The sequence below is a fragment of the Silene latifolia genome, chromosome 3 (genome assembly GCF_048544455.1).
Source record: "Silene latifolia isolate original U9 population chromosome 3, ASM4854445v1, whole genome shotgun sequence".
In the NCBI taxonomy this organism is placed as follows: domain Eukaryota; kingdom Viridiplantae; phylum Streptophyta; class Magnoliopsida; order Caryophyllales; family Caryophyllaceae; genus Silene; species Silene latifolia.
In genome coordinates this window covers 115,046,447-115,057,916 of record NC_133528.1, presented here as the reverse complement: position 1 = coordinate 115,057,916, position 11,470 = coordinate 115,046,447, and the positions used below count along the sequence as shown (strand labels likewise).

Sequence of the window (11,470 nt, the reverse complement as noted above, 5' to 3'; positions counted from 1 at the left end):
TCACTTTTTACTAAATTTTACAAAAATACAAATCCGATTTAATCAGAGGAATAATAGATGTAATTTTATAATTTCCACTTTTAAACATTTGATTGTCATAAAGAAACAAACAAGCAATAAAGAAAGTAGAACAAAAACGATTGTAAGTAGTAACTCTCCCCTCAAGAATTTAAAATCCTTTTTTTGTTGATCAAAAGCATCCATAAAAACAACTTACATAATGGCTCATTGACATATTGAATGCAATAGATAATTCCTCTCAATTTTATTAGTTTCATACATTGGCAAGTACTTATCTAAGGGATGAAAGACAACTCTCAATAATTAAAGTTGGTTGAGGGGAATGTGAAGGACTATTATCTCTAAAAATTGAAAAACCTAAACTTGGAAAAGGTCTTTCCATAAGTTGACTTCGTCGTTGCGAACGTTAAAATGTGATGCAACAGACGTTGAGACTTGAGAACCAACCCAGCCAAGTTTAGCCAGTCTAGACAGTTCATGATAGACATCCTTGGTCCACGCCACTTTAAATGAAAAAATGTCAAAGGGAAACTGTAGGTCAAGGGTTCAAACTTCCTGATGTGGTTCATATCACTTTCAGCCCCCTAACAAGCCTCGTTTCGCATGTTTTTTTATGATAATTAGGGTCGTTTATTATGTCTTTAGCTTCTTATTTGCTATTCTATGGGATGGTGTCTCGTCGTAGGAAAAGAGCGATATTCTTGCATTAATGGAGCATTTTGGAACTAAATGGACGCATATAACAATCAAGCATGAAGCAGAGGTTAAATAAAGTCAAGGACCCGTAGGTCAATAATCAAGTTTCTGGGTAATGAGGAACCAGTCCCCAAGACCCAAGAGAAGCTCTCACGAGTCTTGGGGCAGCCAAAGCCAAGAGAAACCATTTGCAGAACCAACTCAAGCAACCCAGCTCCCAAGTCGGGCGAGTCAGCTTCAACTCAGGCGGCTTGAACCTAAGTCGGGCGAGTTACGGTTCAGAGTTGGCCATTTTTGGCCCATCTCTCACGGGCTAAGGGGAGGTTTTGCAAGGCAACAATTTCTCTTATTGGGCCAACACTTCATTTAAGCCCTTAGTTAACCCTAAACTTGTACTAAGTATAAATACTCCCTTGTAATTAATTAGAGGGATATCTCATTTACACTACCATTACTTACCCTAAGCACTTAAATTAGTCAATTAATTAGCTTAATCTTTCCTTAATCATTTATTAATTAGTCTCAGATCTACTCTTGTACTTGAAGATTTCTTTGTTTTTTTATTGAAAAACGTGACAATTCTTCATCTAATCAAGGATTTTTTTATATTTTTCTTCCTTATTTTGTTCATCTCTTAAGTTGGTATAATTTCTTAATCTCTACTTAATCTTCTGTTAATTACTTTGCTTAATCATCATGTTTAGCTTTGTTATGATGAATGACAATATTATTGGCATGATAATCATGATGAGTAGTGTTTAGTCTCTTAGTTAGGGTTAATGGGGGATAAGGGAGATGATTAAAGGGCAGATCCATGCTTAATGAGTCTAAATAATTGATTAAAAGTTGTGGTTCCAACTAGTGCATATGTTATATTTGATGAAATGTTTGATTGACAAACTTGCATGAATCTCTATCTATTCAACTTCTCCTATAAGATCGAGAGCCTTAGGAGTAGTTAGACTTTGCATGATGTTGGTGGGAAGACCGGGTGTACGCGAGAGCTAACCCGACTCGACCTAGGTGGACCGTAAGATCGAGAGCCTCGGCCCTAATCCGACTACAACCTTGACCAATTCCTTTAATTACCCCTATGATCCCGTAACACCCTAGGTTTTTATCTATATTGTTTACACCCCTACCTTTAATACCTGCTATAATTTATTAGTTTACATTTTATTGTTATTTCTCATAGTATTCTTAGAACACACACAAACCCAATATATGTGACACAAACACCACTACTAGTACTTGGATGTTGATCAATTGGTTGAGTTACTCATGAATTTGTTGAATGGATTTCCACATAGGTGTCATGAATTACTGGACTCATTGAAGGTACTTTTTTTAAAACCACATATTGTTAGTATATTAATCAAAATCTATCCCCCTTACTTAAATATGAGCAAGCCGAGTTACTGTTCATAATGAACAGTAGTCAAGAATATCACTTTGCTTTTTTTTTTTTCCTAAAAACGCTGCGTTGGAGGCTCAATTAACCAACACCCGCTATTTTTCTTTGGGTCATGCTAGGGCGACACCCGGTGTTACTGAATTTCAGTAACACCTTAATTAAATAATATATAAAAATAATAAATTACTAATCGTATTTTCATTTTTGCGCCAACTACGTATGGATAATATTGTAATTTAACAATAAAACTACGAAAGATTGAGATGTTCGGATATGGGTTGCTCTAAATCTATTGTATTTCCTAATACCTTAAAAATTCAATCTGATATTTCTTTTTCTGTATTAATGAATGGCTTACATCATGATGAAGGAACATTAAAGATCTGAATTAAGAAGCACAAATAATTGTATTGATTTGGATTTTGAAGTGTGAAAAATTCAATCAACTCTTTAATAGTGTTGAAAGATGATATAAATTTACGTCACATGAAGGGAAGAATGCAAAGATCCAAACAATCTGGCAAAAGAGCAAGCAATATTGTGATGACGATCAACTGAGAGAACTTCTAATCACAATTCTAAAATCATGTTTAGCAAATCAATTAGAAACATAAATTTCCTAAAGTACCCTTTAATTATTCATTAGTTTGAAATTTAAAATCTTATGGAGAGAAGAGAAAATATCTAAAAATTTACAATAATACCTTCGGTGTTACTGAAATTCAGTAACACCGGGTGTCGCCATCTCATTTTCCTTTTTCTTTCCTCTGCCTCTCACCTCAATTATTTTTTCCATCCTCCATACTTTATCCTTCAACCTTCATCATCGTCCCTCAAGCTCTACTCTCATCCCCATCGCATTCTTCTTTGTAAACTGCACCCCCATCGGTTAGTTTCTTTGTTATCTTCATTTATTCTCAGTTTATAATTTAATCAATCAACCAATCGTACGAGTAATTCAACATCAATCTACCCCAATTACTACATCACCTCAGTTATCGTCTACTAGATTTCTCTGTTGGAGTAAACGATGCAGTAACAATGAAAAGCGAGAAAAAACAGAAGAGATATAACCCGATTCGTAGTGCCGTGGTAAGGGAGCCACTGCCTTGAAAACTATATTCCGGTACGACCGTGGTGGCGATCAGCTAGTGCCGGTAGTTCCCCAAGGATAACACTACAGTCTCCAACTCAGTTTCGCCCACTCGGAACTGTGAGACTTGGAACGAAAATAATTATCATCACCCAGAATTATAATTATCATCACCCACTAACAGTCACAAAGACTGATTCAAAACCGCACAAGCCAAATGAACTTAGACAGTTCAGAAACACACAAAACCAAAAACAAAGGACAAAAGGTGGCCTTTGGCCCGCACCACAGGTGCTCCACCCAAACCCCAACCCGAGCTCGAGCCGGGCCGGCGTGCGCGTGTGTGTGTTTGGACCCAAACCCACAGGCCCAATAACCACCACAAAAGCCTCCTTAGTCCAATCTCTTAACCATACAAATGAGGAAGGATATATAAACAAGTGAAACTTGTTGTTTCCCACCGATGTGGGACAACAAAACAAGATATTGCCTTCTTCTTCTTAGGCATTATATCCAACATTCTCAGCTTTTACCTTGTACTTATTGTTTTACACCTTTTACCTTTATTTTTCTCCACAGATTGTAATTAACTCCACCTAATGCCATTAACAAGATCGTACTGCTTTGATATTCGAAGTGCTTCTGGTTTGATTCAGCTGTCTTTTTTTGCTTAACTTTTGTGGTTATCTTTCACTTGATGGAGCCATTATTGCTTGCTTTTTATGGTTTTGTTATTTTTCAATTCAATGGAAGCCATTTCTATGATGCGGTGTGTTTCAGCGGCAACAGTGCATGAGGGTTAGGTTGGCGGCGGGGCAAATAACGATTGGGATCTTCAATAACCCAGGTCAACTTGCTGTTAATTTTATAATTTTAATTAGGTTGATTTAAGATGGATTTTATTAATTGGTGACTTCTGTTTGAACATTATATTATGTGATTATTGTGATGACCCGTTTCTAAAGTTTTAATCTTTTGTTTGCTGTATACAGGCTATTGCTTCTGGTTTTGTCGATTTATCCAAGAACAAGGTGACTTCGATTTATAGACTTATAGTTTGACTTTATTTATTCAAATTTAGACGATTATGTTGGTTTTTGGGTGATGTTTACTTGATTAGGCTCATTACGGTTAGGATTCGACTGTAATAATAGTGTCTTTCATATGATTTTTGCTTGGTTATTAGCTGTTTGGAGGAGTTCGAGGATTAATATGGCTAGAAATACGATTACCATATTGTTTTTTTATTTATTTATTTCGATTGGGATTAGTTAAGTTATTTTAGTGTGACTCACGATCATTTTAGTATTTCATTTCGGAGTTGGTCATTACATTGGCCCAAGTAGGCAAATGCGAGAGTTAGGGAATAAGGGGATTATTGAGGCGAAGAGAAGTTGGAGGCGTAAAATTTAGGCAGTACAGTATTAGGGATTTGAAGAGTAGGAAAATGTGAAAGAAACTAAGTAAAAGGAAGGGTATGGCTTGAGAGGGCTAGGGGAAGAGAGAGGGGGGATGATGTACTGTTGGAGGAGGGAGGGAGGGAGGGAAGATTGAGAGGATATGAGGGGAGCTTAGTTTAGAACCAGTTGGACGGAGGGAAGAGGAGGCGCATGAACCGTTGAAGAGTGCGCTATCATTGGAATGAGGGAAGAGGGAGGGGGCATGACATGTTGTGAGGGAAGAGTGTGAAGGAAAGGAAGGGAGGGAGAGGAAGGAGAGGGGGAGGGGGATGGAGGGAAGGGAAAGAGAGGGAGAGAGAACTTACCGATAAGAGTAAAACGATAGTTGGCCTTTGAGACTGTAATTGTTTAATTATAAGAGATGGATAAAATGTTAGATTCGGGTTCGGACGAGACAAAAGCTCCTGCTGGCGGCCAAGCCGTCTCCCACAGGACAGGGGGAGTGTGATCCTCAGATGGCTGGCAAAGTCTGGGGCCTGTGAAACGGACGTAGCGAGTGGAGGGAGCGAGTGAAGGGTATGTAACGAGCCGGCTGCTAAAGAAAAGAGCCGGTTGGAGCGGGATTTTCTTCTCTCGACCCAAAGGGTTTGGGAACAAGCTATCAGTCCACTCGGACAGAGGCCAACCCACCCGGAATGGGCGGGCTGATTGATGGACACACGGGAAGATGGTGCAAGATCGCATCTCTTCAATCGAAGCTTCCGGCTTTCTTCCTTTTCGCGAGTTTTCGCTACCGTCATTTCTTTTGTTCTGGAAACTCCCTTTGCTGCCGTTGCTTGCCCAAAGCAACCCAGCTGGCTGGTCAATCTCAGAGATGTTCATGTGTTGGTAGCTACTAAGTCATACGACAATTAATGAAGACTCATGAGAATTTTTTCGTAAGACCGCTAATGTTTTGACTCGCAAATGATTTTTTACTAATGTAGTACTTTTATATCTTGTTTTCGCAATTCTATTGAGCCACAACTTCGACCTATAAAAGATAAATTTTATTTTCTTGGCAAATTTATAAAGGGTACCATATATCGCCCTCTTAGGTTTCATTAATGAACGAGTAACGAGCGTTTAGATGAGGTCATGCCAGAGCGTATTCTTCAATTCTTGCTTTTAATAATAAATTATGTAAGGGATATTAGTGACAAATTAGGATTGGTGTTTAACCATAGAACAGTGTCAGTTTAGACAATGTGTTAAATTCCGTACACTCTTAAGAAAAAAAATGTTAAATTTGATATATAATTAAGCTATTTTTCATCATTTAACATATCTGCAGATTTGTTAGCCTTAGTGATACAGACTTTGTCTTTATTCAGGCAGCAGCAAAGCAAGCCAAACAATTTTGCTAGCCAAACAACCTGGAATGCGAGTCTCGTTCTGATGATTGGATGTTATGCTTTATTCGAGCATGTCACTTAAGCGTCAGCTTGTGTGTATATGGCCCTCACTTAGCCGGTCTCTACAAACATTGCCTCTTTCATTGCAGGCTCTTACTCGCTTTTTAAAATCGTTGTCGCTTATATTGTAGACAGAACAATCCATGCTTTCTGCCTGATGCGTTGTCGCTTATGCTGTAGACAGAACAATCCATGCTTTCTCCCGGACTCTCGCCTAGCTAGGATGTCATCGTGCACCGGGCTGCCCTTAGTGAGTTGTTTTGCCATGCTTTTTGCCCAATCTTGTCAGCTGTTTGACCGGACACCATTAGTAGAGTATGTGTTAAAAATATCCTCATTATTAACAATTTAAACATGAACTCTCTTGTGTGTTGCGAGTATGCTTTTTTTTTTTAATGCTCTACTGTCATCTCTTATATCTAGACTTTGATCTTATTGTGCAACTTACCACTTATTCGGGGCTTGTTAGGCTAAGGGGTGTGTTTGGATTGGGGGATTCAAATGGAAAAGGGAGGGAGGGAAATAGGCGGAAGTCAAAACATTTTGTTTGGGTTGCAACGAAGTAGTCGGGTACCCATGACTATATTTTGTTTGGGTTGCAAAATAAAATATAATTGGTATATCATAGATGAAGAGGAGCGATAAGGTGTAGGAGGATAAAGTGTAAACAGAACTGGTAATAGTTTTTGACCGAAAGGGAAAAGTATTTGAAAAGAAGCTAGATACCTCTAGGAATTTCCACAGATGATGCGTTGAGCGTTATAAGCCCTATTGATTCTGTAAGCCCAATATTTGGTTTACAGTTATTAGGATATGTTCCACATATGTCAACAAAATCTATGCGTACATGTTTCAACCCAAAGTTTAAGCCTATTTAACCACATAGTAGTTGAAATGTTGAATATTTCTATGGTTCATTATTGTTTCTTAGGGCAAAAGGAGGTTATGTGCCTCAGTTAGATCAAAGGGTATTTTAACATCTTTCCGAGTATTAACATCCTCAGTTACTGTTGGTTGGTGATGGTGGGCAGCTGTAATAGGTTTGTCCAGTATAACTGTATAATGAATAGTTTCTGCAATATACTTGCATATACTATGTATAAGTATGATTTTTGTATGCATCTTGATTTCTAGGCTGGGTTAGCTTGGTTGAATCCCGAATATGTTGATTTTTTTTTTACTTTCTTCCTCGGTTTGGAATCAACTTATCAAAAATGACGTAGTGCAAAGAGTAACGGAATATCATCCAGCGATTTTAAAGGTCGAGAGCTGCAAGCTGCTTGTGGTATTGTAAAATGGCAGGTACTGGGTTAAGTGTTTTTAGTACAGTCATTGCATGTTCATATGTTTACTGTTTGGGGGTATTGCTGCTGTTGTTGATTGAACAACACCATCAGATAACATGATGGGTTTAAATGTTCATAAATGGTTTGTTTTTGTCGGGACCTATTGTGAAATGTATACAAAACATTGAAGGATCCACCAGGGTTAAGGTTTTGGTCAGAAAGTGCATTAGAGTTTCATTAAAAGAAAAAATGGGGATATAATGTTTGTTTAGAGAATTTGGATGCAAGAAAGGTAATTATTAGCATTAAAGTAGTGAAACTGATCAATGTGTTTTTTTATGTATCAAACATGGTCATAACTTAGTTAAAAGATTGTTACTTGGGATTATAAATTTCGTTTTAAACTATTAGGAATTTAAATGTTATTGATGATTTTTGTTATGCTGTGATCTAGACGGTGGTTTAAAGAGGGGTTCACCAACATTTGCTCAAATGCTTGATCATCAATTATGAGTGTCATTGATGCGCCACCGAAGTATCAGTGGCTGAGTTGGATTTTTTTAGAGTATGAGGTCGTTTTAGTTTTACTTATCATCACACCATTTGTTGAAAAATATGTCGGGTCTGTAGCCACTCTATAACCACTAAGACTAAAGTTTGGTTTGAATTTGAGCTTGTTGACTACATGAGCTAAATGAGGAATATAAAGAGATGCTAAGAAATCAGAAAATACATGTGAGCAAAATTCTAACTCCAGTCATTCTCTTATCCTACAGCAAATATACACTTTTGGACTCCTATTCACCTTCTCAACAATATTGATGATGCTATTAAGAGTGACGGAGATGATGAAGATAATGTTGAAGACACGAGGAAAATAGGAGAAAGAGATTTAGAGATGGACGCAGTAAAATTGCAGTTAACAAATCTCACGTCATTTAGTTGGATGTCCAAATTGGTTTGTGTAGCTATAACACTTGAACTATGACTTTTGATGTATTAATTTTTAATCTTGGATTGATATTGGACCATGTGCAAAACCAGTTAATATTGACTTCCGTCTATTTCCCTCCCTTTTTCATCGGAATCTCCCGATCCAAACACATCCCTTAGCCAAACACACCCCTTAGCCTAACAAGCCCTGAGTAAGTAGTAAGATGCATGATAAGATCAAAGTCTAGATATAAGAGATGACATTAGATCATTAAAAAAAAAGCATACTCGCAACACATAAGAGAGTTCATTCATTTATTCTTGATCTTAGGCAGATTGTGATGGAGAGAGGCGGTTGGTGAGATAAAGAGAATGAGACTGTGTGTGCGTGCGTGGTTGAGTTCAGGTTAAGAGTGAAATAGAGTGTTGGATAAATACAAGGAAGTGAAGGAGCACATGAAGGGAGGTAGCGATATGATTTACTTGATTTTCTTCAAAATGACAGAGAAGAATCAAAATGACAGAGAAGAAGAATGCATAGGCAAGGGAAGGAGAAGGAACCATAGGGGAGGGGAAGGAGGACAATGGACAAAGTAAGAGAAAACAAAATGGAAGTACGGGAAGAGGATAATGTTCGGAAACTCATTAACTTTCGCACGACTCAAAGTAAGTTTTTCATAAGTTTTCGGAAAGTTCTATGATAATTATTATTTCTTAACATAAAAGAGTTGACAACACAATCTTATTGCTTTTGGAACCAAATTTTGGAGAGCGGCGGGGAATGAGAAGAGGAAGGACGAGGATGATTTCAACTCGAATGATCTAGATTATATATGCATAATTGCTCTGTTCTTGGACCTGTAATCTCGTGGAGGAAGTTAAAGTAGAAAAGAAGGGAAAGGAAAGATAAAGGGAATGGGGGAGCAAGAGGGGAAAGAAAATGGAAGCGGAGGGAGGAAAAGGCGCAAAGGATAGCGTAAGAGGAACTGCTCAGATCGATAACTAATTTCAATGCAGAATAGTAAAAGATGGCAATTGTGTAGAGTGACTGGACAACGAATGAAGAACTTCTATAGAACAATCATAATTAACATCGATATAGGTCACTAAAGCAGCGAAGATAATAATAAACTTTGACAGTACAACAAACAATAATACGACATGCATGAAGCGATAGTAATTCGAATACGTGAGTTATACTATCTTAGGGTACGGCGCGCGAAGCGCGCCGTACAACAACTAGTAACAACTAAAGTACAATATATAGTTTTGAAAATAAACCAAAGTTGTCAAATAAATAAGGCATTAACTAACTAAATTTTATGTATTTTAAGACTATATCTGTAATACCCAAATATTTTGGGATCCACAAAGGACCTCGGGACACGTGAGAGGACCCACGTGTACTCGGAAGTAAAGGATGACCATTCACTAGATCAAGTAAGAGCTAAACTAGACCTAGTAGACTTCCAGTGGACCGAGTAGAACCTCCAACGGAACGAGTGGCTGGCACTCGGTCGAGTAAGACATATACTCGACCGAGTGAGTGGCACTCGGTTGAGTGAACTGGCCACTCGGTTAAGTGGCACTATGGAATACCCGTAATGACATTTCGAGATTTCACGTTATCCAAACCTCTTATCCTTTTAATTCTTCTTCTCCTTCCTTCTTACTCTAAACACTCTTCCCTCTCTCTAGATGCTCCCTAAACCTCTCCAATGACCTTCAAGCTTGGATTGAAGATGGAACATCCCACATAATTCCCGATCTACCCTTTGTAAGTTGAAATCCCACCTTTCTCTTTTGCCTTATGTTAATCTCAATTTGGGGCTTTTACTAGGGGAGATTAATTAGTAATTAACTTATGTAATATGGGTAATTAGTGACTAATAATAAAGGGTTTTATATTATTATAGTGTAGAATGCATTGTGATAGTGTTGTGTGATTTGTTTAGGATGAGACGTTTTTATGAGACGGAAGAATGCAAAAAAGGTAGGTTATCTTACTCGGTTTCAATATTTTGTATGCATATTTGTGTGTCTTTCCTCACTATTGCATTTGTGAGTCGGTTGATATATCATGTTGGTATTTAAGGGATGGTTATTCATAACATGTTATGATTGAATTCATGATTTGGTCATATGCTTAGTGTTATTCTCCATTTGTCATTTGTGGTTATGGTTGTATTGTGTGAAGGTCATTGGTGGTGGTACTTGGTTGTTGAGGAGAAGTAAGACGCTTACGATCGGGTTTCCGCTTGGAGCTTGCCACTCCAAGGGGGATGTCACTACGCCAAATAAAACCTTCAATAACGGTCAAATAATGCAATTACCGTTATTAAATAGAAACACGGAACCGTTATTGCAACGACTGTTGCTAAATATATACCACGGTTGTATACAAACACGCGACCGTTATATAACATCAATAACGGATCTATAATACCGATATCAGAACTCAAGAACCGTTATAAAACTGTTGTTAAATATGTTTATGGCAACGGGTATACTTTTAAGAAACCGTTATTAAATATTAATAACGGTTTCAAACCCGTTGTCCTAGTTTACTATTGACAACGGTTTAGTGGTTCAAAAACCGTTGTTAAATATTATATATGATAACGGTTCATTTCGTTATCTTATTTAATTAAATGTCAAAATTTAACAACGGTTTATTGCGTGCAAAACCGTTGTTATATTTATCAATTGACAACGGTATTTAACCGTTATCTATTTTTATTGATGAAACTTTGACAACGGTTCTTCTTAAATAAACCGTTGTAAAGGTTTTGAACTCGACAACGATTATTGTTCGTTATCTTATATTTTTGGCTGTTTGAATGGGAGGGAAAAGATATCAACGGTTATTTATCTAAATAAAACTGTTGTCAAATAATTAGTTGCAACGGATTGTTTTTAACCGTTATCGTTTTAAATTTTTATTTTTTTTAAAAAAAATGATTTTAGCTTGTTCTAGCAGTTGCTGAAATGCTATTTTTTCAGTAGCGTTTGTAGCAGCTGCTGGAATGCTACTTTTCAGCTACTGCTGAAAATAGCATTCCAGCAGCTGTGCACTGCAAAAATTCAATCATGCATCAAAATATTACACCCCGTGATCAATTAATCCCAGTTTCAAAACAGTACAAACAGGATGATCAAAAGCCAAAACACAA

The 11,470-nt window shown here is 37.4% G+C and overlaps 1 long non-coding RNA gene across 1 annotated transcript; it reads left to right on the top strand.

The window, feature by feature from the left end:
- The first annotated feature begins 2,897 nt into the window (after positions 1-2,897).
- LOC141646232 (uncharacterized) lies at positions 2,898-4,256 on the top strand. The gene is made up of 4 exons (XR_012545447.1): positions 2,898-3,019; positions 3,804-3,869; positions 3,978-4,071; positions 4,217-4,256. It is a non-coding gene; the product is annotated as an uncharacterized LOC141646232 (long non-coding RNA).
- The last annotated feature ends 7,214 nt before the right edge of the window (positions 4,257-11,470 follow it).